Below are 15,714 nucleotides of genomic sequence, written 5' to 3'. Positions count from 1 at the left end.
CCTTCCTCCATTCCCTTTGGCTTTGTTTCCCCTCTCAGGTTTGTTTTACTGAGGATTCGATTTGAAAACAGGGAAGTGGAACAAGGAGATGTTGGATAATGAGGGAGCAGGAAAGGGTGAGGTGAATTTTAATGGGCTCCCTTTAGGAGGGGTTGGGGCTGCCTGTCAGGTTCCCATCGGACTGGGGACATTTATTTCTCTTTTTGGGTCTTTCCTGTAAAAATATTGGGAAATTCTGTCCTTACGAGTGGAGGAGGTCTTGGAGAGTCACCTTCCCAGTGCACCAGGAGCAGCTAAACCAGCCTGGAGCTGTTTGAGTCTGGGCCATCTCTGATGAATATCGCAGGGATTATTATTTTGGGATGAATTATGGCTGGAAATCTCTCTTTACCCAGCCCTTGCTGCTCCCGTGTGCCTCGAATCCAGAGCCTGCTTTACAGAGCGGGGGGCCTGGAGAGCAGCATCGTTATCCCCACGGGAATCTGGAGAGGAGGAAGCCACGAAGAGCCCAGGAACTGCCACTATCCTCTCTTTTTGCTTCCTGGAGGGCACCGAGAGCAGTTTAATGGCATCTTGATATTTAAAAGCCAGGCAGGAGCTGAAACTTCTGGGTTTTTCACGGGTGCCTGACATTTGGGAGAGCTGTGACGGGATAAATGCTCTGATGAGGTGTGAGCACCTCCAGCTATGAGGAGATCACAGAGCTAATGATAGCTGGGGCACTCTGAGAGAGATGCTGGGCTGGGAAGAAGGGAATGGGGCTGGGGAGAAAGGGAATGGGGCTGGGGAGAAAGGGAATGGGGCTGGGGAGAAGGGAATGGGGCTGGGGAGAAGGGGTATGGGGCTGGGGAGAAGAGGAATGGGGCTGGGGAGAAAGGGAATGGGGCTGGGGAGAAAGGGTATGGGTATGGGGCTGGGGAGAAGGGGGATGGGGCTGGGGAGAAGGGGGATGGGGCTGGGGAGAAAGGGAATGGGGCTGGGGAGAAGTGGGATGGGGCTTGGGAGAAGGGAATCGGGCTCAGGGAAAGGGAATTGGGCTCAGAAGAAGGGGATTGGACCTGGGAAAAGCAAATTGGGTTGGGAAGAAGGGAATTGGGCTTGGGAAAAGGAGATCAGCCTCTGTCCTCACCCTGTGGGAGTGGGAATTTTGCTGGCTGCTTCCACTGAACGCACCCAGAGCAGCATCTCACCGAGGGATCTCCATTTCTGGATGGTTTTGAAGGGGCTGTTTTAGGAGTTGAGCCTTTAAAAAGGACACAAGGCTGGCTCAAAGACACAGGAATGAGCACTGAAATCTGTGCAGGGCCTTGGCTCCAGTGCTCCTGACGTTTCCATATGCCTGGTAATTAAATTGTGAGTCAAGGGAAGGAGCCCAGCTCCTCTAATAGCAGGGAAAAGGAGGCAATCATGGAACTTCCATCTGTCTGCAAAGATCCTTTATGGGGCAGATCCATCAGCAGCCCTGAGTCGTGTGCCAGGCTCAATTAGACTAAACAGGATCAGAGGGCAGCCTGGGTAATAAATATCCCTGCAGAATCAAACTGGAGTCTTCCCACTCACTGCTAGAAGGGATAATAATCATTAGTGAGTGAGCGAGATCCACATCTAGAGAAAGCTGGGCATTGGGGAGGGAGTGATGTTTTATTAGGGAGTAAAAATCCACATCTCCTGTCCCTAGAATTGCAGCAGGCTGTTGTTATTCCCTGGATTGCTTTTTGGAGTTTGGGGAAGGACTACTCAGCCCTACATTGATCATGGAGAGGTGGCCAAAATAATTGGGAAGTGTTTAAAATGTACACGGGGTAATTGAGAGCTGCTGTAAAAGCCTGGGCCAGGCTCAGAACCTCCTCTCTTCTAATGAGGCATAAGGTGGACAGAGATTGAGTCTGACTTGCAGGGAATTGCTTTGCTCTCCTGTTTTTAGGGCCCTCTGTGTGCTCATGGAAAAGCTTCCAGCAAGACTTTTGTGTCACATTTCCTATAGGAAACGTAACACCAATTGTGTCTGGAAAAAATAATGAAAAAGCTGAACTAAAGCCTTTCCTGCCTCAACAGCAAATAAAGAGAAAATAAAAATATTTTAGTATCAAGGCTTGCTTTCCATCAAATTTCCTCCTGCCCTTGCAAAATGACACAATAAGAAAAAGTACCAAAAGGAAAGGGGTATTTGCAGGAGATGAGTCTGTTTTGCTCCCTGAGTGTGGATTCAGTGATCCAGCTGCCCAGGAAATGCAGTTTTGCTGGAATTGTTACCAAGGGAAGCCTTGCTAGGATGTTTCACCGCCTGCTCTGGTCTGAGCCCTCCCTAGGGTTGAATTTTGGGAAGAGCTCAGTGGAGGCAGATAATCAACTGACCCCTCATGCCAGCAGCTTTTTCTCTCAGGGGCAGGGTGAGGCGTGCCCAGGGCATGAGAGGGCACAGCCTGTCTTGCCCCAGAAATCAAAACTCTTTTTCTGGGGGATTGTTGGAATTTTGGTATGAAATGCCTGTGTGGTGAGGTGCTGTGTTGAGCATTGTAGGCCAGCCTGCAGTGAGGGTTTTAGGCCAGCCTGAAGTGGGGGTTTAGAACAACATTTGCTGTGTTGTTAGGCTGGCCCAAAGCGGGGTTTTAGGCCAGCCTGAAGAGGGGGTTTAGAACAACATTTGCTGTATTGTTAGGCTGGCCCAAAGTGGTATTTTAGGCCAGCCTGAAGAGGGGGTTTAGAACAACATTTGCTGTGTTGTTAGGCTGTCCCAAAGCGGGGTTTTATTCCGGCCTGCAGTGGGGGTTTGAGCCTGGCCTGATGTGTTGTTAGGCTGGCCCAAAATGGGGTTTTAGGCCAGCCTGAAGAGGGGGTTTAGAACAACATTTGCTGTATTGTTAGGCTGGCCCAAAGCGGGGTTTTAGTCCGGCCTGCAGTGGGGGTTTGAGCCTGGCCTGATGTGTTGTTCGGCTCACCCAAAGTGGGATTTTAGGCCAGCCTGAAGAGGGGGTTTAGAACAACATTTGCTGTATTGTTAGGCTGTCCCAAAGCGGGGTTTTATTCCGGCCTGCAGTGGGGGTTTGAGCCTGGCCTGATGTGTTGTTAGGCTGGCCCAAAGCAGGGTTTTAGTCCGGCCTGCAGTGGGGGTTTGAGCCTGGCCTGATGTGTTGTTCGGCTCACCCAAAGCGGGATTTTAGGCCAGCCTGAAGAGGGGGTTTAGAACAACATTTGCTGTATTGTTAGGCTGGCCCAAAGCGGGGTTTTAGGCCAGCCTGAAGTGGGGGTTTAGAACAACATTTGCTGTGTTGTTAGGCTGGCCCAAAGCAGGGTTTTAGTCTGGCCTGCAGTGGGGCTTTGAGCCTGGCCTGATGTGTTGTTAGGCTGGGTTGAAGCAAGGTGTTTAGGCCAGCTTGCAGCAGGGGTTTGAGGCCAGCCTGAAGTGGGGTTTAGATGAACCTGAACTGTTCTTAGACCGGCCTGAAATGGGGTTTTAGACTGACCTGAAGAGGAGTTTAGGCCGGCTTTCAGTGGGGGTTTTAAGCTTGACTGAAGTGGGCTTTTAGGTGAACCTGAATCATGTTGTAGACCCTGCCTGAAGTTTTAGACCAGCCTGACATGATCCCAGGTCTTCTCTCTTCATCCCTGGGCTGGAAAATCCCCTGAACAGTGGCAGTGCCAGGATGGAAAAGAGGGAAGAGCCCCATGCCCAGCGTGGCTTTTAGGAGCACCTGATTTTGTTGACCATAAATATTTTTGCTGTTGCATCTCTTTATTTTTCTGGGCTTTTTTTTTGGGGGGGGCGAGTTACCACCCACCTCCACATTCCAGGGCGATTTTCTCCTTTTCTCCTTTTCTTCCTCCCCAGACCAACAATTTCAAGCCAATAAAGCAGAACACAAACTCTGCAAGTGAGCACCAAACTGTTCCCTGTGGCTTTGCTGTGCTCAGGATCCCCCCCTGTGCCCATCTGCTGCCTTTTGGCTGGGCCTGAGCTCTGCTCTGTCAGCAAAATGCTGGGATTAACAAATCCCAGCCTTGATTTAGTACTCTGGGAAGTGACCACGATATCAAGCAGTGAATAGATCCCAACTTTAGCTAAAGGCCAAGCGAATTCTGCCTCTGAGAGCACAATTAATTGATTCAGCACGCTCATCTCTGACACTCCGTTGTCTGAACCTCACATTTTTCACCTTTTTTTAGCAATTTATTTGCACATTGCCTTTTTCCCCCACCCTTTAATCACATTAAAAGCAATGCTGAGAACGCTTTAAACCTATACAGTTTTCAGCATATGAAAATATTTACCTGGTGTTGCTGCTGCCTGTAAATATTGTGGGTTTTGGTGCATTTTTTCCCGTGGTGTTATCACTGTTTCGGGGCTCTGCCTGTCAAGTTGGAGCACATTTGCATAGGGATTTGCTAATTGACAGCTTTTAAGCTGCTAGGGAACAAGAAAAGAACTTATTTCTCCCCGTGTCAGCAGCAGTGCACTTTATTTTCTTGCATGCAGTTCAAAATATCTTTTTTGTTTACGAAATTAAAATTCAGTCATTCATTCCCTTGGATTAAACGCTGCTGGTTATCCTGAAATAATTTATTTTCTAGGGGTATTTTGTATTTCTGTCATAAAACTTCCCTATCCTGCGACATCCCAGGATTACAGAGGTTACTTAGGAATTTTGGGGCTGGTTTTTTCTCCAGCTCCACAGTGGAAAATAAAAATATAACTAACTCCAAATCCTCCCTTGTAGTGAATTTCCCACCAAAAAATATCCTTACACCCCTTCTCATGTGCAGCATTTCTCCTCTGCCTGCCAGATGTTGATGATCATTCAGAAATGGATTTGAGGAAGGCAAAATAAATCAGCAGCAGCCAATAAGTGTTTATCCAGCGGCTCTAAATTTTAATTACTTCCCTATTTTTATGTCCTTGTTGGGGTTTTTCCTTCTTTATTTAATTGGAGTTACCTTGTCTCAGTGTTGTCTGCTAAAAAGCAATCCTGGTTTTCAGGGTATTACTGCTTTATGACAAGGGAAAACAAATTAAAATTAATATAATTATGGGAAGAGAGGAAGAACCGAAAAACAAAAAATAAACCAACCAAAAACCAAATCCCAGCGTCACTCAGATGATGGCCCAGGGCAGAATTTCTAGATAAGATCAAAAAACAAACTCAGCTGGGTCAAATGTTTTTCCTCCTCATGGTTATGCAGTTTCTCTGGGTCTTTTGCCTGAATGATGAATAATCACAAAAATACTGCATTTATAAAAGTTTACTTTTGAATAAAATTTTGAGCTCTGATGGTTTTAGGAAATGTTTTTTCCCTAACCTAGGAAAAATAGTTTCCTTTTAGGGTTTTAGTTCCCTTTTCTGGGGTTGGTTTGGTGATTTTTTTTTTTTTTTTTTTTTTACTCTGGATGATTCTTCTCGTGGCTATGGATGCAGAGAGATGTTCAGGACTCTGGGTTCCTTCCCAGGATCTCCACACTGAAGAATTTTGGGTGTTTTATCTCTCTTTTTGTGAAGAGTTGAAAATACCTGATTTAATTATTTTACTCTCATAATTACACCTGATATAAGGGGGGGGGGGAGGTTGAATATTATCCCCTGATATAATTTGGAATATAATTTGGAGTATAATTTGGAATAAGGAATATAATTAGAGTTGACTAAAACAATTCCTGAGTTTTGGCGCGTTGGATTAATGATTTTCAGCAGGGGAAAAAATAGGCAGGAACTGGGAGAGGGGCTGGAAGTTGGGTGTGGCTGCAGGGCAGAGCCTGGAGCCATCCCTTTGCTGGAAATGCCCAACAAAACCCTTCAGGTTCTTTGTTCCTCTTCCCTCTTCCCTTTGACCTCTCCCCCAAAGCTGTCCCTGCTGGAAAATTCACGGAATTCACTGAATGACCAGGTTGGAAGAGACCTTTGAGATCATGGAGTCCAACCCATGCCCTGACACCAAATGTTTCTCTGCTTGTGGTTTCCACCTTCTCATTTACACCCAAACATGACCTGCATCAAATTCTCTCTGTTTTTTTTTTGGTTTTTTTTTTTTTTTTTTTTTTTTTTTTTTTTTTCTCCAGCACAAATTTCGGAGCCCCTGGATGTGTCCCACAAACCCTGCATTGACCAAAGCATTTCTGTGCTCTTTCACCTGGGACCTCTCCTGAAACAGTTCCACAGGTTCTCCAGGGCTTTGGGGGTTTGATTTGTGGTTGGTTTTAACAAAACCTGACCTTGGGATGTATGGATTTGAAGAGCCAAGCCCTGAGAGCCTGACCACTCAAACAATCCAAGCCACACTTTTCCCCAGCGAGGGCTGTTGAGGAGGGAATGCTTCTTTACCTCCTCCATAAAAGTAGGAGCTCTCAAAACACCTCCTCGTAGGCTGTAATTTTGCACCTATCTTAGCTGTGCTTCGGCTGGGATTTATGGCACGATATACATTTATTTTGGATAGCATCTTTCACACAAACACTGCCACTTGAAGGCTTTTCAGAGGCAAATAAAAGTGAGGCAGCGCAGAGTACAAATTAGGAGAGCAGTGCTTTGGAGGTGTGGAGTGGGGAATACATTTGAGGCTGGCAAATGAAGGAGAGAGGGAAAAGCTGGAGCACGGGAGAAGCAATATATTTAATTTGGAGGGGTTTAAAATGCGGAGTGGTGTGAGAGAAACTGGGGGTGAAGGTGTGTGCTTGGTGGAAGCGTTTGAGGATGGATGACAGCGTTCCTGAGAGAGGGAGCAGCGAGAAAACCAGAATAGAAAACTGGAATAGAAAACCAGAATAGAAAGCTGGAATAGAAAATTGGGATAAAAATCTGGTGGAGGCACACTTTCACCAGCTGCCTGTGTGGTGATGGAGCGGAGCTGGAGCTGAAGCTCCTCCAAGTGTGGTGTCTGTTCCCTGTGACAGCTCTGATTTGCAATTTCCTGTTGAAACGGGCTGTGGACGCCCCTCCAGCCCCAAGCAGGACTGCTGGAATATCTGTCATGTCTGCTGCCACCGGCACAGGAAAATGAGGGAGCTGTGGGCTTCGACAGAGGAGTTGTCACCGCTGTCACAGCGAGCTGGCTCCTCTCTGCAAGGACAAACGGAGCCTGGCTGAGATCTCCGACATGTCCCAGCCCATCCCTGCAGAAAGCTCTGAGTGAAGCCGCTCATGCCCTGCAAAATCTCTGGATTAGGGAGCGGGAGCTCTGCTTTTTAGGGATGTTGTCCGGGCTGGGGTGGAGGTGTGCTGGTGCCAAGGCTTTGATCCCTCACGGGGATGAGGGGGAATGTGTGAAAGGCCACAAAAAGCCCCGTGGCATCGCCCCAGGGATGGATCTGTCCTCCTGAGCCTGAGCCAAGTGGCAGCGCACAAATGTAAAATAATGAGGCAGCAGCCGAGAGTGTCTGGAGCAGGCGGGGAGGAATGAAGATGGATGAGTGTAGCTAAGAGACAATTTGAAAAGGGATAAATACAGGCAACAAGTTATTCACGGCGGCAATTTGTAAGGAGTGCTAAAAACCTTCAGACAGGATTGTTTCACATCGCCTAGCTTTCTATTTGCAGCCTGACAGTTCTCATGTAAATGGTGCTGATGGATGGCTGCAAACCAGGCCCCTGGAGCTGCTCCTCTGCTGCTGATCAGCTTAACTCTTCTGCTGCTGGGTTCTGAGGGGCAGCCCCAAGGCATGGGAAAGTGGGTGAGGGAATGGGAAAAACCTGATCCTCGGTGCAGAGGAGCAGTGGGAAGGGACAGGGATGCTGAGCAGGTTCCGTGGGATGGGGGAAGCTGCTGGAAGGGAATTTGGTTGGGATTGAATGGCCTGAAACACAGGGAAAGATGAGGAGGAGATGGAGAATTTTCCCACGAAGTTAAGTGATTGAGAAGTTGTCCAGAGAAGCTGTGGCTGCCCCATCCCTGGAAATGTCCAAGGCCAAGATGGACAGGGCTTGGAGCAGCCTGGGATAGTGGAAGGTGTCCTTAGGGATGGCACAAATGGGCTTTAAGGTCCCTTTCAACTCAGGCCATGTCGTGATTCTGTGATTCCTCACTTGGTACCACTTTTCCTTCATCATGGTCATAACCTGGACTGACCTTCCTACGTCACATCCCGGGGCTGACAGGACTCCAGGGATTACCATGATGGCTCTAACAGCTGGGGAAAAAAACAAAGAGATCTATGCATAAATTCATTCAATTCAGCATTTCTTTTCCTTTCTAAGGAAGGAGAGGGAATTGCTGCAAGCAGCAAGAATAGACAGGAGCTTTGTAAAAGAAAGATACAGAGAATTTGAAATTGCTGTTTTATTGGAAGGCTTTGAGCCAGGTTAGTCCAGGAAGAAGAGGCTTTCCATCCTGCAGGATTAACAGAGAAAAACAAGGGGAAGGAGAGGAAACACTCAAGGCAGACTCAGCTTTAGCCCCATTTCTTTTTCAAACATCCTATTTAGAGGTACTTCAAACTTTATATTGCATGTGCAGCCTTGTGGGGATGAGATTTATTCCTGTGCCTCCTGCCCACCCTCCCCTGAGTTCTATGTGATCTGTTTTACCTCCAAATGGAACTTTCATCCCCTGCAAAGTCACAGCCAGGTGCATTTTGCCAGATTGAGCCCATAAAGAGTGGATGGGTATGAACAGGATTCTCCTGGAGAGACTCTTCCCTGCAATATTCCAGCAGAGAGAGGCTCTGGAGGAGGGATTGCCACTTATCCCTGTGGAAAGGCTGGAGCTGTGTTGGCCAAGCAGGGGGGACAACCTTTGTCCCTCTGTTTGGAGTGCTACCATTGTCCAGCAGTGCTGAATTCCCCTAAATGCAAGAAGGATTTTGGCTGGGAGCAATTGAGGAGACCACAGCAGCTCCAAGATTGCTCCCCAAGTGCTCCATTGACCTTGTTCCTGGAATCCTGCACAGGATGGGTCCTTGTCCCTGGAATCCTGCACAGGATGGGTCCTTGTCCCTGGAATCCTGCACAGGATGGGTCATTGCTCCCTGGAATCCTGCACAGGATGGGTCTTTGCTCCCTGGAATCCTGCACAGGATGGGTCATTGCTCCCTGGAATCCTGCACAGGATGGGTCCTTGTCCCTGGAATCCTGCACAGGATGGGTCCTTGCTTCCTGGAATCCTGCACAGGATGGGTCCTTGCTCCCTGGAATCCTGCACAGGATGGGTCCTTGCTCCCTGGAATCCTTCACAGGATGGGTCATTGCTCCCTGGAATCCTGCACAGGATGGGTCCTTGCTCCCTGGAATCCTGCACAGGATGGGTCCTTGTCCCTGGAATCCTGCACAGGATGGGTCATTGCTCCCTGGAATCCTGCACAGGATGGGTCTTTGCTCCCTGGAATCCTGCACAGGATGGGTCATTGCTCCCTGGAATCCTGCACAGGATGGGTCATTGCTCCCTGGAATCCTGCACAGGATGGGTCCTTGTCCCTGGAATCCTGCACAGGATGGGTCCTTGCTTCCTGGAATCCTGCACAGGATGGGTCCTTGCTCCCTGGAATCCTGCACAGGATGGGTCCTTGCTCCCTGGAATCCTTCACAGGATGGGTCATTGCTCCCTGGAATCCTGCACAGGATGGGTCATTGCTCCCTGGAATCCTGCACAGGATGGGTCCTTGTCCCTGGAATCCTGCACAGGATGGGTCATTGCTCCCTGGAATCCTGCACAGGATGGGTCTTTGCTCCCTGGAATCCTGCACAGGATGGGTCATTGCTCCCTGGAATCCTGCACAGGATGGGTCCTTGTCCCTGGAATCCTGCACAGGATGGGTCCTTGCTTCCTGGAATCCTGCACAGGATGGGTCCTTGCTCCCTGGAATCCTGCACAGGATGGGTCCTTGCTCCCTGGAATCCTTCACAGGATGGGTCATTGCTCCCTGGAATCCTGCACAGGATGGGTCCTTGCTCCCTGGAATCCTGCACAGGATGGGTCATTGCTTCCTGGAATCCTGCACAGGATGGGTCCTTGTCCCTGGAATCCTGCACAGGATGGGTCATTGCTTCCTGGAATCCTGCACAGGATGGGTCCTTGTCCCTGGAATCCTGCACAGGATGGGTCCTTGCTCCCTGGAATCCTGCACAGGATGGGTCTTTGCTCCCTGGAATCCTGCACAGGATGGGTCATTGCTCCCTGGAATCCTGCACAGGATGGGTCCTTGTCCCTGGAATCCTGCACAGGATGGGTCATTGCTTCCTGGAATCCTGCACAGGATGGGTCCTTGTCCCTGGAATCCTGCACAGGATGGGTCCTTGCTCCCTGGAATCCTGCACAGGATGGGTCTTTGCTCCCTGGAATCCTGCACAGGATGGGTCATTGCTCCCTGGAATCCTGCACAGGATGGGTCCTTGTCCCTGGAATCCTGCACAGGATGGGTCCTTGCTTCCTGGAATCCTGCACAGGATGGGTCCTTGCTCCCTGGAATCCTGCACAGGATGGGTCCTTGCTCCCTGGAATCCTGCACAGGATGGGTCATTGCTCCCTGGAATCCTGCACAGGATGGGTCCTTGCTCCCTGGAATCCTGCACAGGATGGGTCATTGCTCCCTGGAATCCTGCACAGGATGGGTCCTTGTCCCTGGAATCCTGCACAGGATGGGTCCTTGTCCCTGGAATCCTGCACAGGATGGGTCCTTGCTTCCTGGAATCCTGCACAGGATGGGTCCTTGTCCCTGGAATCCTACACAGGATGAGTTGCTGCAGTGCTGAGTGAGCAGATCCAGCAGCATTGTCCCAAAATTTGCTTTTAGTGTTGATTTTTCTTCTGCAGCCACGGCCAGCAGGATGAGCTGTCCTGGCACAGAGAGCTCACTGCCACTCAGGGCTGTTTGCCCTTTGTCAGGGCTGTGGATTCCCTATGGAATCATCTCCCTCTGACTCAGCATTCCAGGGATTTGTGGCCCTTCCCTCTCTGCTGCAGCATCTGATGCTCTGGGGAGAGCAGCCAGGTACCCAGGTGTACATCAGGCCTCTGCAGCAGCTGCCTCCTCTCTTCCCCGACAAGAAATTCCAGGCAGCCTCTGGATTTAGAGGCCGTGGTGAGCTGTAAATCTCAGGGCTGGCATTGCTGAGGAGCTTCAACACAACTGGAAAGCTCAATTTAGGAGCCCTCCACTTGAAATAATCAGCAGTGCTGCAGAATTTTCTGGCTGAAAACCAGTCAGAAGCAGGTCTGCAGCAAAGAATTTCTGCAGAAATCTGAAAATTTCAGGTTTATCCTTCACCTTGAGTTGATTTGGACCAGGTATAATTTTAGGGATGACAATGTTCTCAGCTAAACTGATTTATTCATGTGTGTTAGGTCCTTAATTCATCTGAACTCTTCAATTAATACTGATTTTAGACCCATTTCCACCTCTTTCTCAGCCAACCCATCTGCAAACCTCCTCTTGAAGGAGTATTGGGGTTTGGATTATAATTTATGTGATACTTTACTTTGTCCCAGCTGGATTTTCTGCCTGTGCAAGGAAGAGCTGTGAGGATTTTGGGTCCAGGGGAGTCATTCCTGGGAGATTTCTGGAATGTGGTACAGCACGTGGAAACTGCACTTCTGAAGGTGACATTTGGAGTTTTTGGTAGAAAGAATGTGCTTCTCTGCAGCATTTTGATTTAGGAGTGGAAGATTTTTGAGCTCCCCTTCTGGGATCACTCATGAATATTAAATTAAATAAAGAGTGAGGGAGTGTTGGCCCTCGAGTTGTGGCTCTGGTTCCTCTGCCTGCTGATGTTGTCACCCTGGGGAAGAAGAAACCTGTTAGAAATCACGGATTGTGCTGATGGTTTGAGCCTGGGAAATGCAGCTGGGAAGGGAAATATCCACGCTGGCTCTGCCCCTTCCATAAATGTGGAATTACCAGCACAGAGAATGGATGAGAAACTGGGATTCATATCCCTGTGCTGAGCAGGCAGCTGGTTTGGGACATCCCATTCCATGCTTGGATTGCAGATCCCTCCAGATCTTTTGGGGTATAAACCTAACATTTGATCCATTTTCTCCTCTGACTTCACCTTTGCAAACTGCATTTTCCTTTCCTCATCCCATGGTTGATCTTCTTCCAATCACTCTCATTAATTGTGTGATCTCAGTAATAAAATTTTAGGCCTCACACAATGAAAATCAGGTTTTATCCCCAAAACCCTCCTCAGTGCAAGGCTCAGGAGCTGCCCTTGACTGCAATTCTCTTGTAAAGGTCCTTTCTTATATCTGATACTCTCCTACTTTGCTTATTAATCCTCTTTCTATTTTTGTCCTTTTCCCCTTCTAACCTCGTGTCCTAAACCAGGAGAAATTCTAGGACTGGTGCAACCGTGCAACTTTTGGAGCCCAAATGCATACAACCTTTGCTGTGAAGTCCTGCTTTTTCCTGGAGAGGTATTTCCTGGTCACTTTTATGGAAAGACCTGCAAGTTCCCTGTTTTTTTGCCTTGGTTTTTACCAGGAATCTTTGCCATCCTATCAGTGGAGAGAGGAGCAGGCCCAGGGGAGGGAAGTTCTTTATCTGGAAGAGAACACGTGGTGGAAATAAGTGTCACAGCAAGCAAACTGACCTTGTGCTGAGATGGTGACTGTGAGCATTCCGGGGGATATTGGCTGCAAATGTGCCAGTGCCATAATTAAAATGCAGTCACAGAATGGGTTTTTATTCCTGGCAACGGTGCAGAGCAGCACTGGAGTGGCAGGCATGGAGCTGTGGGGTGGGAGGAACAACTCCTTGCCTTAGTCTTTACCACTGCCATTAATTTTCATTACAGAGGAAATGAAATTCAGCCCAGGAGACCCTCTTTGATTCCCAGGGAGGAAAGTGTCTTGCTTTTATGGCAGGAAACTAGATTTTAAACTGCTTTTAGATCCCCTTGCAGGCTGGTTTACACTTCAAGCCCCAGTCTGTCAGCTGGCAGGTACCTGCTGCTTCCCCTGGGCACTCTTTTCTGTCTGCCTTTGGTTTCCTCTTCTCCATGCTCCAGGGCACCAGGCAGCTTCTAATTAATCAGGGTCAGGAAGAAAATTTCCCTGAGGAAAAGTTCTGTTCTCTCCACCTGCTTGCAAGGCTTTCTGAGCCTTCTAGCAGAGCTGCTGGGCAGAGAGAGTGGATGATGGTAAATGAGGCTCGTGCCTAAACCAGCCTGAAAATGTCAGGCTTGAGCTCTTCTCAACATCTCCTGGACTTTTGTGGCTTTCCCCACTTCTTCTGAGCTAACTACAGATGCTGGGAAATATTGGTTGGTGGGGGAATAAGTTGCCAGTGGAGCTTTGGAGGAGTTTCTATGGAAGGGTTGGGGGAATTTCATCCTGCTGGTGAGCTGCAGCCTCGGCATGGAATTCCCAATATTCTCCAGGTGCAGGCAGGATCAAGGGGGAAAACTCAGGGATGGGTCTGGTTTTCGTTTGCACACTGATGATGGTCACCAGGGGATGCTGAGAGAGAACAGCAAATTTTTTATCCTTTAGAAAAAAGGGTGGAGCTTATCTGCTGATGCTCCCCGTGTTCAATTTACTCCTCTCTTGAGGTGTAAAAGCATTTCTCTCCTATCTGGGGCACTCACAGCAGCTCAAAACCCTCAGCTGAGCAACTACTCCCAAGAGTCTGGAGCTCCTGCTCCCTCTGAGAGCAATAGACTCTTAATTTTTGGTGCCATCTGCATAATGGGCATTTTCTGTGCTGGGAAATCTCACTGAGGTGGGCAACAGTGAGGGGGAAATAGGGTTACTGTGGATTTTTGCCAATGGGATGACTTGTCTCTACCAAATTCCCTCTGTGGCTATGACATGAGCACAGATCTCTGGTGTCCCCATGAAGTTTTTAACCCTCTGGTTGTTTCTGCCAGTACAGAAAATTGTACTGCTCAGCACCTGATGACTTCCCTCAGTCCACCCTCTCTAATCCTAAAAAAAAAGGTAGAGTTTTCCTCTCTCAGGTTCCAAAAATAGGGAGCTCAAGTTTTCAAAGAGCTGCTCTCGTGCCCCACATCCCCCCTAGTGCTGAGGGTGTTTCAAGGATTCTTTCAGCTGCCTGGAATTAATCCCAAACTTATCCTTCAACCACTTACCAAGAAGCAGCTTATTTGGAGGTCGAGGCTGGGAGAAGCTTGAGAAGGAATTTTAGGGAATTAAAATTTGGTTTCCTCCTCAAGCAGCAGCTGCCCCAAGTCCTGCTTTAGCAGAAGGACAGATCTTGCAGAGCTCCAGCTTTTTGGAGGGAGCTGGGATCCATCCCATCCCAGTCCACTGATTTTCCTCCTTTCCCTTTTGGGTTCCAGCAGAGTCAGCACCTTCACCCAGCTGATTCTGGTGCTGTTGCCTTTGGGGGTCAAGCTTTGCTTGTTCTCTTTGTTCTCTCATCCTTGCTGGCACAGAGCTTTGGATACAGCAATGTCTCTGGTCAGGATTTATTTTTGGTTGGCTTGGGCAGATTCCCATTGCAGGAGAGGAGCTGCAGTGATTTGGAGCTCCAAGGCAGGCTGTATCCAGGTTTTGGGGATGGCTGAGGGATTTCCAGGAGGGAATGGACTGGCTCAAGTGGACAGAGGTGCTGGAGAGCTGTGGGATGGGTGGGATATGGGGGGTGAGGAGGATGAACCAAGGGGAGAGCTGCTATTATAAAACAGGAACTTTCTAAATTCAGCAGTCAGCAAAGGCAGTGACAGCTAAAAAACCCAAAATGAGGCTTCTATGCATGTTAAAAAGAACCCCCACAACTTTCTGTGCCCTTTTACTGGGGTTCTTTTCCAGTTCATAGAATCCTAAAATGGTTTGGGTTGAAAGGGACCTTCAAGCTCATCCAGTTCCATAGGCAGGACACCTCCCACTGCCCCAGGCTGCTCCAACCTGGCCTTGGGCAATCCCAGGGATGGGAAATCCACCCCAGTCCTTGCCTGGGTGTGACCCAGGCTGTGGAATGTGCCCTGGAAAGGGAAGGAGCCCGGAGGATTTCTTGTGAGAGCTTCTCAGAGTGGCATCTGCAGCCAGGTGAAATCTCATCTCCTTGATATTACATTTAACCTTTGTGGTTCCACTTTAAACAGCTGTGGAATCACCCTGCCCGTCCTTTCATCGTGGGAGGGGTTTTAAGAGAAGGGGTTTTTGTCTAATGCTTCAGTCCACTCAGATTTACTGGAAATAGGAGGGAGAGGGCACAGCAGGAAGGGAATAGAGAGGTGGTGGAGGCAGCACCCAGTGACAGGAGCAGGGAGTTTTCAGGGGGATGCTTGCATGAGTTTGGGCCAGGAGAACACTGGAACGTTCTCTCTGGGAATTTGCCACCTTTGGGAAGGGAATTATCTGTTTCTTGGGGAGAATAAGATAGAAGTTTGCTGCTCCAGGCATAGAAGATATTCAGGGAAGCAAAGCAGAACTGATACAAGTCAGTAGAGATTAATATGGAATAGTTGTGCCTTCTGTCCTTCCTCTTCAGGCCCCAGATATTCCCTTCAGAATCCTCTCCTGTGGCCCAGTGCATGAAGCTGCCCCACACACACAAATAATTGATCAAATCCTCCCCCAGTTGGACAAGCTGAGGAAAAAACCCAAGCCGTGAGAATTGGTCCCCTCTGAGTATCATTGCAGTGTCCCCACGTCCTGCACTGGAGCCCGTTATCTTTAATTAACACTCCTAAATTCCCTTTTCTCTCCTTCCCAGACCAGTTAATAATTCTTAGATCTCATTAATGTTTTTATTTTTCCTCAGCAAATTCACATTTTCTTTCCAAGCCCGACTTTTTAACAAATAATGAGTCTAATTTATGCTTGTAAAAA

General features: G+C 48.6%; 1 protein-coding gene across 1 annotated transcript in view; it reads right to left on the bottom strand.

Moving 5' to 3' along the window:
- The window catches only part of THY1 (Thy-1 cell surface antigen), a 393,200-nt gene that overhangs the window by 227,652 nt on the left and 149,834 nt on the right, over positions 1-15,714 (bottom strand). The window lies entirely within an intron of this gene.

The sequence above is a fragment of the Anomalospiza imberbis genome, chromosome 24 (genome assembly GCF_031753505.1).
Source record: "Anomalospiza imberbis isolate Cuckoo-Finch-1a 21T00152 chromosome 24, ASM3175350v1, whole genome shotgun sequence".
NCBI classification, from domain to species: domain Eukaryota; kingdom Metazoa; phylum Chordata; class Aves; order Passeriformes; family Viduidae; genus Anomalospiza; species Anomalospiza imberbis.
The sequence above is the reverse complement of the archived record's forward strand: the minus strand, read 5'-3'. Positions and strand labels throughout refer to the sequence as shown.